This window comes from Dermacentor albipictus, chromosome 5, assembly GCF_038994185.2.
Source record: "Dermacentor albipictus isolate Rhodes 1998 colony chromosome 5, USDA_Dalb.pri_finalv2, whole genome shotgun sequence".
In the NCBI taxonomy this organism is placed as follows: domain Eukaryota; kingdom Metazoa; phylum Arthropoda; class Arachnida; order Ixodida; family Ixodidae; genus Dermacentor; species Dermacentor albipictus.
In genome coordinates this window covers 55703553-55716294 of record NC_091825.1, presented here as the reverse complement: position 1 = coordinate 55716294, position 12742 = coordinate 55703553, and the positions used below count along the sequence as shown (strand labels likewise).

At 52.7% G+C, this 12742-nt stretch overlaps 1 protein-coding gene across 1 annotated transcript in view; it reads left to right on the top strand.

Moving 5' to 3' along the window:
- Nucleotides 1-2645: 2645 nt before the first annotated feature.
- Nucleotides 2646-12742, top strand: part of LOC135913279 (sal-like protein 3) — a 142397-nt gene continuing 132300 nt past the window's right edge. The window contains exon 1 of the mRNA XM_065445867.2: nucleotides 2646-3686. The gene's annotated coding sequence lies outside the window, so the exon portion shown is untranslated. The remainder of the gene's footprint in view (nucleotides 3687-12742) is intronic.

Sequence of the window (12742 nt, the reverse complement as noted above, 5' to 3'; positions counted from 1 at the left end):
GTCCGTTGCCATTGCCGTGGCGCGGTACACTGCGTACAGCGTTGCATGCGCGTTCATTTCACGAGTATTAGTTCCTCCTGTCCCACCTGGCCGCAGCAACATCCGGATGAGCATGGTCCCGAAAACACAGCGCAACAAAACACCCGTAGACTAACGCAAACCTGCCCACACGACGCCTTTGCCATGGTACGAAACATACGGAGAAACACGTGTGAGCGCACACAACCATAACAAAGCCGCCATTGTGGCCCGAGAACATGGCCGCTACAGCAAAAGAAAGGAGAAAAAAGACGAGAGACTAACACGTCACTTCTTCCACACATTTCTTCTAGCGCGAGGAGGGTGTAGGGCCTCTCAGTTTTTTCCTTCCTCCATGTCAAAAACAAAGCGGATTTTGTGTTTTCATAGATGGTTAAGTTGAATGGCCCGAACAAGCACGGCATATGCGAGCAGCGGACGATGAAACTTGTTTTGGACCTCCTCAGACGGCTCGCACCGCGAAGAACCATACTGTGCTTATGGATGGATGTTGGATGGATGTTGTGAGCGTCCCCTTTGGAACGGGGCGGTGGGTTGTGCCACCAAGCTCTTGCTATTATACTGCTTAATGTCCTGCCTAGGTTAAACAAATTAGTGCGGCCGGCACAGCGCAATCTGCGAGGCCCAAAGGACAATCCGCTCTATAGCAAAGCAGGGAATAAAAGCATACTTGAGGCGCTGCTACTCTGAAAGTCAACTTGGCCTCCGTGGTTGTTTTGTTGGATCTTCCACTGTGCAGATGACAGCCACCGCTTTCGAAAGTGAGCGGGGGGGGGGGGGGGTCAAATGGCGTCCTTTGCACCTCTTCGACTTCATTACACGTTTGTTGTTTTTGTTTGTTGTTTTACCTTGTGCCCTTCTTGGCAATAATCCCTTATGGCATTGGCGGTATCGTCTAAACGACATAATAAACACTCGGACCCGCTCCTTGTTCGATTGTTTATTGCGGATATATGCCACAGTATGGTGACCACACGTGGTGATGCTCTCAAAGAGATAGTTGGCGTTGTCACTGTATGTACCACCCACTCACTTCTTCGGTAGCCTCCTATTATGGCCATGTACTGTTGCAGCGCCCGCTTCTTGGGTAAGCACCATTCTCTGGAAATCATCATCATCGCTATCAACACGCGGGCACGCTTCTTTGACGGTCCTTCATTGTGGTTATCTGCCATAGCGGGAAATTATAATCATCATACGCGGCGATCATTATAAAAAGCCACTTGGTGGCGTGATATGGTCTGCTTTTCCTTTTGTGATGGCGCATTTCCCGACCGCTTCTTCGTCAATCCCCTTTTGTGAGTATCTTCCCATAGTATGGTAAATATCATTCCAACCAACACGTAGCTTCCATCTGAAAGAGCTTGTTGGTGCAGGCAGAAGAGAAGTATACGTGTGTTTGTGACTTAACGGGGAAGCGGAACCTGCATTTACATTTTACATTTACGTTAGCCCACGAAGGAAAGAAACTTCCCGCCGATGACGTCAGCGACCAGACACCGCGTTCCGCGAGCGCCTCTCGTGCAGTAAAAAGTGCCCCGCAGTCTTCACTGTCCACTTTCCACGAGGAAGGCGGCCTCCAGACGCCCACCCGTTCCTCTCGAGCGCTCGCATAGGCTCGTTCCGGTAGCCGATCACAAGGCCGTGATCACGCAACTGGGCTGCCTGCTCTTTCGCGGGGGTATATTGAGACGCAGTGCGCACACAGCGCCGACAAGTGACGCGCGCGCTCAGAATGTCCGGGTGACCCTGTTACGACCGCAGCACAGTTACTTTTGACGTCAGAAAGCATACGCAGATACGCACGCTTCCCCAACTGACAGACGGAATCGCAGCTGCACGATGAGCAAAAGGACGACTTAATAAGCACAGCTGTTCGTCTAAGACGAAACAAAAAGATACGGGGAGAGAGCGTCTACCGGTTCAGTTAGCAAGAGAGAGCATTAGGAGAGGGAAACGAAAACGCGAAGGCGTGATGTCCAGTCACGCGCGTTTCGTAATGGTGGGGTGCGGCTCTTCAGAGAAATGCCTTCCTCCATGCAGCCAAACAGCTGCACCTTTAACGCCGCGTGCGTCGCTTGGAGTAAGGGTGTGCATATTTTGCAAGTGGAACACACAAGCGACAGCTTTTCTTGACCACCACGAGACTTCTGACGCGCGTCCGCGTCCCATGACGCCCGCGGTTACGTCAGCCATGGAATCTCGAGCTTTACTCGAGTTCCAAGCGCAAGCTACCTCTGCTCAGCGAAGCGCGGGCGACCTCTCTTCCTTGCTCACTCCAACAAACAAACAACATAAATCCCCGGCGGCACGCGCAACCCGAACGCGCAAAAATGACGGGGCCGCCCGCGCGCGTATTTTACACGTCGGTTGTTTGCGGGCGCGTTCGATCGACGACCAACTCGGTGTAGCGCGCCGGCGCCACCCGGGGGCTGCCAGCAATGCCGGAACGTCGTCCCCCGACCTTTGCACGCCGGTCAGCCAGCCCCGATTCTTCCGGGAGCCGCTACGCGGCGGCTGCGCGCACCCACGGCGCCGCCGAGTCAACCCCGCTCTCCTCTTGCACGTATTTTTATTTTTCCCCTTCGGCTCGTGCCAGCCACGCAACGCTTCCCAGCGGCAAGCATCCCCGGCTGCTCGGTGCAGACAAGGACAAGCGCTCAACGAAAGCGAGGGAAGAGCGGCGGAAGGCGGCGGCGCGGATCACCTGACGTCACCTGTTGGGGAAGGGAACTGTGGCCACTCACTACCTCGTTCAACATGGTGCAACTGTTCAGTGGAGCTTCAAAGCCGCGCACGTCGTTGGCACGCTAGCTAGAACGACTATTTAGTCCCCGCTTTTCGGCAGCATCGTGCAGCTTGGCGTCAATTTTGACGTAATAGGAAAGCGAGAAATGATTCCTGTTTCGAGGTGCAGGTGTCGCGAGAATCGAGCGTTATATGTTTAAATTGGCCTTAACGGGCACATGAAAGCTGGGGGAGTGTTTCTCAACCGGCAGGATGGCGAAACTGCGGTAACGTGCTCACTCGACTCTGCTGATGTCAGACCTACCTGGCGGTGCACCTGCGAGGCCGTTTCAAGGTAAACGCGAGCCCATTGGCCGAAGGCGTCGGCGCGTCTACGCAAGGCGAGACCAGATGGCGCCACAGCCGCGCGCTATTCGCCACTCCTTGGCCTCGCTGGACGGCGCAGACGAGTTCCTGGCGAACCGTTCGCGACTGTAAACATGGACATGGCGCCGGGCGGGCGTCGTCGTATTATTTCCAGTGGCCTCCCCTCCCTCGTAGGCCGTCGCTGACGGGCTTTCCTATGACGTCAGCGCTCAAGGTTGTTTGTAAATCTGTGGCATTCTGTGCTGCTGCTGCGACGAACGACGCGGCGGTGGCTGTGGTGGTGCGTGCGTGGTGTTTGTGCGCTATAACGAAGAGGGCTATCCCTGGCGCGAGTTCGTGAATGGTGTCGGTGGCCGTGCGTGAGGCGACGATGAGTGCGACCGCGGCGAGGCCGCCGCCGAAGCCCGGATACGACGCCGCGTCCTGCACGACTACAGTAGCGCGACGACGAGCCTGGGCTGCGTGCGCGGCGCGGGCCCAACAACCGTGCCACGTCGAGGAGCAAGCCTTCTTCCCACGACTCGCAGTAGCAGGCAAGTCGAGGTTCAGCTAAACGCACCCTCCTGGCACCCGCTCCTGATCGCGCTCGGAATCCGCTCGGCCTTGCGATCCACAACTCGCGGTTACTGCCCGATGTGGGAGAACGGCGGGTTTCTCCCCGAATGCGGCCGCAAAGCGATGTGCTGGTGGGCCGGGCGAGGCGTGAGTCACGGGGCGCCCGCCGTTGGGAAATACCTTATTTACCATGCATGCCATTGGAGAGGTGGGCGAGAAGGTGTGTGTGTGTGCCTGCTTGAAAGAGAGAGCGGTTGGTGTGGGAAAGAGAGAGAGAAGCGCGCTCGGGGACGCCGTCTTCTCGTCTGCCGAGGGGGCAGCTGGCCAAGCTTGCACGGCCTCGCTGTGTGCCCCGAAGCGGTTGCAGCAGCGAACCTAGCTCGCCGACGGCCTCACTCTCATATACGCGCCTGGCACCGGCGAGTGTAGGGTTGCTTTTCGCTTCTGGTTTTGTTTCGTCCTCTCCCTCCGCCTGGCCGCAGCCTTCGAGCACCTACTAACCAGTCGACGGCGGAGAGGCAACCCTATCGCTTCGCCTATCGCGCACAAAACATCCCGGCGACGACGTCGTCGTTTGAGGCGGCGGCCGCCGAGCGATGTCGCGTCGCCGGAGTTCATGTTTTTTTCTTTTCCTTCCCTCCCTTGTCCCATCGCTCGCGCGCGTTCCTGTGTGTCACCTCGTTCGTCCCGCCTGCGTACTATTACGCACGGGGCGAGCGAGGGAGCGTGCGTTCGGTTTGCGTGTCCGGCGGCGGCGGCAGACTCGGGGAAACTCCGGCGCGCCAGCCAGCCAGCGGCGGCTGCGTCGCTTCGCCTCTGCGACGTCAGCGCTGGTCGTTGCCCGAGGCGACGGCGAAGTGCGACGGCGCAGCCTTCTTTCGACCTAGGGTCAGTGTGCCTCCGGTCGGAGATCGGATGGAATGAGTGCGAGAGAGGCTGGCGGGGCTCATTAAATGGAGCCGTAAAACTGCGCAGGCGTATCCGCCGGACTCTCATTGCAGCTCTCACGCTGTTTGCTAGTGTTTGCAGGATGGCGTCGATGCGTACCGTATTTGTTTCTCTCCGGGCGTTGGCAGTGGAGACGTAGTTAAGGTGACTAGCCTGAACCATGGCCTCCTATGCCTGAACGGACCCGTTTAGGCCCGAGCTTGCTTGGAATCGAGTGTTGAGCCTGTGTCTAGTGTCGCAAATCCCTCTCACATACAGCTCGCGTTCGCTTGGCCGAAGTTGAGAGCAGTCAAGTAATTGCTGATAGGTGTATTAAAAAAACTGAAAGAAGAGAGCTGTTGGTGTTAGTCTTTTTGTGTAGCATGAAATTCTGCGTAATGCACAGGGCCATTCCGCTGGCCGACACGTTCTCCAACAAACTTGATTACGTGCTCGTTAGTCTACGCGCAGTGAAATAAGTATGTTCGACATCGATAGTTACTCATTACGCGCCTAGATAATGTCGGTGCTTTATACATTGACATGTACTGTGGCATGTGACTGAGACGTCAACTAGCACAATTTTAGCGCTTAGAAATACCAGGGAGGCACGCTCTAGATCTACGCGACAATAATAGTGCGGAAGCCACGACGATCGCTCTCGATGTAAGCGAATAACCCGAACGAACAAGCCTTTGTTTTGCCGCGCCGAGTTCGACCACCGGCCAACTACGAAGACGTGCGAAAGAGCCAAAGAAAGCTGTTCACCTTTAAAGATGTCGCTGAGTCGGCAGACCAAAATCGGCCGACTGTCGTCGTAGTGTCAACGCGCCTTTGCATAGCCGCTAGAAAGGTGCATGCGTGCGCGACCAGACGTCGGAACCAAAGCCGTTACCGGGAACAATACGGCGGCCGCAGAGGAGCTCCTGCAGGAAGTCTCTCGATAAACAGGCGGCGGTGAAACTGCGCAACTAAGACGCCCCGTGTCGCGCAGTTTCTTTTTTCACGAAAACACGACCCCTGAGCCAACGGCGGGACCCCTCCGCTGGGCCTTCGCCTTCGGACAAGGTCTTGCGAGCTTGTCGCGCGCTCTAATTATAGACGCGCGAGCGCAAAGGCAGTCGCCACATTTTGCTATCTGACGCCACTCGGAGTGAAGCCCCCTCGTTGGAGGACTGCGATGACGCCTGCGGCAAGCGCTTGCCTGAAAAATCTAACTGAAAAAAAAAAAAGCTGCGCAGCGGAGCCCGTCCACGTATCAGCCTTCCACAAGTTTCCCTCTCAAATCACTACAGGGAATTCTGACGCTGCGTTCGTTCACTTATCGTGGATACAGAGAGAGAGACAGGGATGACGTAGAAAGATCAGAAGGAAAAGGAGAGAGAGAGAGAAACAGAGCACATGCACACAATCACTGCTGTTCACATCACGTGGATAACGGTCAGCACCACGTCGATGCTCGAGTCGCTCGTGCAGGTTTGCTGCCCCATGAGAACTCCCAACAGTGCATTCGTAGGCTTCGGCTGCGACGGCCTGTGGGGTCGGTATTCTGAGACGATAGTGAAACGATAGCCAGTGGTCTTTCGTCGACACGAGCTAACGCATGCAGTAGCGAGCGTTTGTCTCTCTGCACATTGCATCGAGGACAGTCGCACAAGATCCGTTCAAACGTCTCCTCTAGACAACATTCGTTGCAGGCAGCGTTGCCAGCCAATCCATTGCGGAATGCAAACGATCTTGTACGGGCTACTCCTAACCATAGCCGACAAATTCGGGCAGCATGGGTTCGGCGGACTCCTGGTGAGAACCGTAGTCTGCGGGACGAAGCGTCCAGACAGTGCATGTTTTTAAACCTTCCAATGTGTCACGCGCGGACAGCGTCGTGTGTCGTGCCAGCACGCGAAGCATTCTAGCTGCATCTGAGCTTGACGATGGTATCGATTCATGCGGATCCGATTTCAAGAGCTGTCCGGGCGGCGTTGTCGGCGTGCTCACTGCCCAGAATGCCGCAGTGACTCGGCAGCCATTGAAACGTGACGACCGTTTCCTCGGCCCAGGTACGAATGAGCTCTCTGCTCTGAAAGATCATGGAGACCAGTTGTTCGTGTGTTCTGTGGCGCAGGTTGACAGCAAAGGCTTCGAATCGGTGAATACAGGCCGTCTTTTAGGGTTTTTCTTGGCTGAGCATACGTAGTGCAGCGTGAAGAGTTGCAATTTCCGCAGCCGTAGGTATCGTCGGGTGTTGCGTACTGAAACCAAACATGGTAACCCTCGCTGGGAACATGAAGGCTCCTGCAGAGCTCGTGAGTGGCCGGCCCATCAGTATAAATGTGGACGCGGTCGATGTGTCTCTCATGCAGAATGAGCAGAGATAGCCGCTTAAAATGGTACTTACGTGGTATTTTCGACTGCTCATTTCTTGCGTTAAATGAAAGTCCTGGACCTCTACACCCTAGAAAACAAATAGTGACAAGCCCCGAGCGTCGTTAATAATTTCATGCAATAGCTTTTCTACCGGTAGGAACGGTTTCGTTTCCAGAAGGATACTGTGTCGCGACAAAGTATGTGGGAGCAGGACATTTGCGGTGTTCTCGTGTTCGCTCGACCATAGGCGCCGACTGCGGGGGAGCTCCGGGGCCCGAGCCCCCTCCAGAGTTTTCCGGGGGGGGGGGGGGGGGCTGAGCCTCCCCCTTCTCCGGATGATGCCGAAGCCTCCTCCTCTTCCCCTCCCCCCCCCCTCCAACACACACACCTAAAGTGCCGTTACCAGAGCTTTGTCACCCACATAATTTGAGGTTTCTTTTGACTTTGCGCTACCTTTTCACTTGAAGTTTTACTGGGGCCAATAGCTTGCTGCGTAATTGTTGGCGCGGACGTACACGACTTTAATTTATACTTTCGCTTTATTTCTGCAAATCATAACAATCATGACGCGCATTAGAACTACTAGGGGCGGCTGCCTCATGCGTGTTTTCTTACTTCAACATTGTTTTATATTTATACTGTAAACAGCATGCACACACAATATATTTAAATATACACACAGGACAAAGTTTATTATATTTTTGAAAAAGATGGAGGTAGCCAATCAAGAGTTATTTTTAAAGGCGTAGATAGCCTATGCCTAGAGAATGAATATGTTGCTGTATGTTCACCACGCTTCAAATTGCTCTGGGCGCTTTTTTGACCATGGAAAAAAAAAAACTATAAACTTCAGTGACCCTTTCAGCAGAGTTTTACCAATGGTGTGTGTGAAATACACGTGAATCTCCTGTGACCCAGTATTGCTTCGCTTTCCAGTAAGCAATGCTAACTACTCATGAAAAAAAAAGATTTCTAATAATTTTCAACATTTATCAGGGTTGTGCACGGATGAAGCCAATTTTCGCAGAAACGCCTAGTTAAATTTGCATAATGTGCACTATTGGAGGGACTCCAATCTACACTGTGTAAAGTGCAATCGGCACCAGTAACCGTGGTCGCTCAATGTGTAGTTCGGAATTTACGCCGGTGCTTTAATCTGTCCCATCTTCTTCGCTCACACATTGACTGGACAGTGCTACGTGAACGAAAACCTTGATGGAGTCGTAGATGAGTTATGAGTTTCTCAGCGAAGTCCCGCTGTCACCTCTTCCACTTCTGTGGTATCAGCAAGATGGAGCGCCAGCACACAGCAGCAGGCGAGCACGAAATTGGTTGGATGCTACTTTTCATGCGCAGTAGATTAAAAGGCACGGGCCTGTAAATCGGCCGGCTAGGTCACCTGACCTTTCTCTGGGGCCATGTGAAAGATCGTGTTTACGTGATCGAGGCAGACGTCAGAATAGTTCAAAGCAAGGATAACGGATGTCTGCCGTAGAATCCTAGCGTCGGTCATCAAGAAAGCCACGGAAGTTGTGACAAAGCGGACTCAGTACTGCGTAACCGCAGAAGGAGACCTATTCGAATACGTCCTCTAGGCAGCAGCTCGTGTTCAACGGCGCTTACGAATTCATAGATAATAAGGGCACACTTAAATCTGATGTGTGGGCACACTGAAATCTGGTGTGTGTGTGTGTGTGTGTGTGTGTGTGTGTGTGTGTGTGTGTGTGTGTTTGTGTGTTTGTGTGTGTGTGTGTGTGCGCGCGTGTGCAGACATCCTGATTGACAATTCGGCTTTTTGAGAAGTGGTACATTTACTCCCTTGAACGCATTGGTTTTGTCTGGTATCTGCACGTTGCTCGCTTCCCGGTATGATTATCTCGCTTTTATTTTTTGAGACGAACCTGTTTTTGCTGCGCGTATACACTTTCGTGAAAAATAAAATGGTCACTTTAATTTGGCGTTGGCCCGAAGCAAGTTTCTGGTGCGAAATATAACCTCACACGAACTCTTTCGATGCGCGGCGAGCAATGCCGGGATTTCGAAACATTCCATGCCTCTTCCATTTCGTTTCGAATTTCGTGCAAGGTGAGAGCGGCGCTAAGGCCGCGTTTTCAAGGGGCTTTTGTTGTCGATGTGGTCAGTCGGCCTTGGGAGACACCGCATTTAGATGTCATTTTAGGGTGTCTACAAATGCCTCATTGACACTTTGAAAGTTAGGACACACGAGTTAGATAATTAATTGCAATTACAGTAAAAGCTCGTTAATTCGAACCGCAAGGGGAAGCCGCTTCAGTTCGAATTAACGAAAGTTCGAACTAACGAAAGTGAAGCACAGCAACAGTACACTGCGATTTGGAAGCAGTAGGGCATGTCAGAAACTTGGCGTGTCAGAAAGTGATGGCGTGTGCCGCGGGCACACGCCACCTTCAAGTCGAAACTCTGGTTCCGACTGTGCCACACCACCGATGTCCACCGAAACGAACGTTAGCCGAGGCCTAACACTATCACAATGAATCACGACGGCCGATACCTCCTAAGCTGAAAACAGAGGTGCACAACCGATGAAGACTGCCGAGGCAAAGGCGCTGAACATGTGAAGGTGGCGAAGGCCCTGATTCGTTGGTTCTTGATTGCAAGCGCAGCTGCGACGTACTTGATTAGCTGTGTTTTGGCGCTTGCCGTGCCATCTCCACACAACATTAGCAGCTGTACAAGATTTGCAAAGCCTCCGAGATTCGAAACGGGCAAGAAGTCTCGGAGGTTACGTAGAACGGAGAGGCGGCAGCCGCCGCTGCCTTCTGGCTGACCCTGCGTCGGTTAGATTTTTTCCGATTTTGCCTTCTCTCGCCATTCTCTCCGTTTCGGAGGCAATACAGCCTTGTGTGTAGGCAGTAAGCGCGTTTCTCTGGCCGTGTGCCAGGCGAGCGTAGTTCGAATTATCCGTGAGGGAACCTTCTCGCGTTCGAATTAACGGACTTTTTTATACATAGACTTCTGTGGAGCTTGGCCGGACCAAATCGTACAGTTCGAATTGTCCATAAATTCGAATTATTGAAGTTCTAATTAACGAGCTTTCACTGTATTAAATAAATCTCAATAACGAAAGAATTACTGCTGGCTACTTTAATGTACTGGTAATGTTTAATGCACTAGGTTTTCTTCGAGTAACGCAACTGCTCTTTTTGTAAGTCTTGGTGCATGACAATTGGTGCTTTGTAAGTCTTGGTGCTTGACAACTGTATATTTCACTCAGTAACCGAAGTGACACCAAGCCAGATTCACTCGAAATCAGAATCAACAGCAGTCATGCGCAGCAGTGCTTATATTCTGACTCACACACACACACACAAAAAGGAGAGAGAGAGGCTGCAGTTTCGCCGGCAAGGCGAAGCAGCATTGGTGATAGCCAAGTATGCGACAATTACACGAAGGAAGAGTACACCACCGAGAGGGCTTGAAGTGGAGGAAATTGAACTGTCTCCTACTATGAGGTCTTGTATATATATTCATATGACGCCGTCACTTCAGCGTTGAATTCTTCGAGGTAACACGAAGTTTGTTCAAGGGCAAGAAATATATATATAATACGGAAAGCTGGTCGAGCCTCCTCCCCCGCCTCCACCGGATAAATGAAATCTCTCCGCCTATGCTGCTACATCGGCCCACGCAGCGAGTAGTGGCATACGAGGCGACTGCGCGAGCCGGAGCGAGTGTCGCCAACATCCTGCTCCCACGTGACCACGTATTGAGTCGTGACGTCACAATACGACATCACGACATCTTGCGAATAGACGAAAATATTGTGTACCCGTTAAGATCGTGTACCCAGTACCCGCTTAAGAGCAGGAGCGGCCAGCTCGGACTTTCTTTTTTTATTATTGTCTGATTCCTGGTACGGTGCACTCTGGGTCGAACCACACAACGAGGAGTCGATGGCTTAGCTACCGGAGTGAAGCTTGTTGTAAGACTGGTGCTACGGTCAAAAATTCTAGCGCAGAATGACGTGTGCGGTATTCGTGAAGGCATTGAGGCAAGATGGCGGGAACCGACTCGTGCGAGTCGCCTGATGTTTACCCACGGCACTCGAACCGCATTGTGTGCTTCTATTGGGTGGCCACGGCCAATTGCAATGGTCGCCACTGTTGGAAGCGCATCTTGGGAAACCGAGGCAGACCCTGAGAGCCCGAGATTGAGTAGCCGGCAGTGCGCCAAGATGTGTCTTGCGAGCGTTAGCCAGTGTACAAGCTGAAGCTCGTACAAGAAACAGTGGCTTATTGGTTAGTCATGGTATCGGAATGAACTAACATTTTATTTCTTAAAGCAGTGGTCCTGCATATCGCGTTCACAAATTTAGAGTCTGCGAGGCACAACCAAGTTAATAGCTGTAACTGCACCGTGAAACATTGCCTCGCATTCGCCAATATTTTCTATTCATGCGCGTTAAATGTTTAGCGGTAGCTGAACAAGAAAGCTTGCTGGAGAGAGAGCAAGAGAGAGAGAGACATAAAGCTTATATATTTTTTTTGCTCAGTGGATTAAATTTGGCAGACCCCTTCTCGCGACGACTGTCGAGGGTAGTGCGTTTAGCATTGAATCAATACAGCGACACAACGGGTTGGCACCGCGGAAACGCGTTTTGTACCCGCAACGACAGCGAATACCTAACACTGGTAACACTATCTGGTCGACACACTATAGCCGTCACTAATGGCGACGGGCACACCATCAGCTGTGCGACGGTAAACACATCTTCCATTGTGGAGGCGGAAGAGGCCGCCATCGCCATGGGCACCTCCATTCCGGGCACCAAGATTATTATATCCGACTCGAAAACAGCGATTCGTAACTACACCTCAGGTTTCATTTCCCCTCGAGCATTCAGAATAATTAACAAAAACCTCAATCAATTGAAGTTGGTGTGGGTACCCGCTCATGCGGGCAACCCTGGCAATGAGGCCGCCCATCTAGCCGCCCGAGCAGCTAGTAACCGGGAGGTGGGCTCCTCCGTCGGGGTTGACCGACATGAAGGTATCCACACCTACACCGAAATGACCGTTTATTACCGCGAATCCAGGCGAATATATCCATCCCCGCACGAGACACTGACTAGAATACAGGCCACTAACCTCAGGAGAGTACAGACTAGATCTGTACTTAGTCCAAAAAGGCTAGCTGCAATGACCGGTGGTGAATATCCACCAAACTGCAAACATTGTAGCTGTCCCCTTGCGGACCAAGATCACATCTTGTGGGGATGCCAAAAGAACCCTCCCCCGAGAGAACTCTTTAGGCGAGCTCCCTCACATGACGAGTGGGAGAAAAAAACGAAAACGTCCAACCCGCAAGACCAGATACGGTTGGCGGAATGGGCTGATAGCGTCGCGGCTAAGCAGACGCCACGCTAGCCCACACCGCTGGGAAAGAAAGCTCCACTAAAACTTTACAATAAAAGTTTTCTCTCTCTCTGTACGCGACGCGCACTGCGGCGGGACTCCTGCTTCGCTAACAACACTCGGCGCCATCTAGTCCCACCGCCGCGAAGCCTGCGCGTGGCCTCCGAGATGCGTGGCGCGCCGGTGCGTGCGAACGCTGAGGATTGTTCCCTCGCTGGCCGCGCACTCATAGGCGCGCACTCAGTGACCCAAGTTGGCGAGAGGCTCATTAGAAGGCGGGGCGTACCCAGTAAGAAGCATGCTAAAGCGTCCATCATCGAGGAAATTTAAAGTTTTCTTTTATTCGTCAT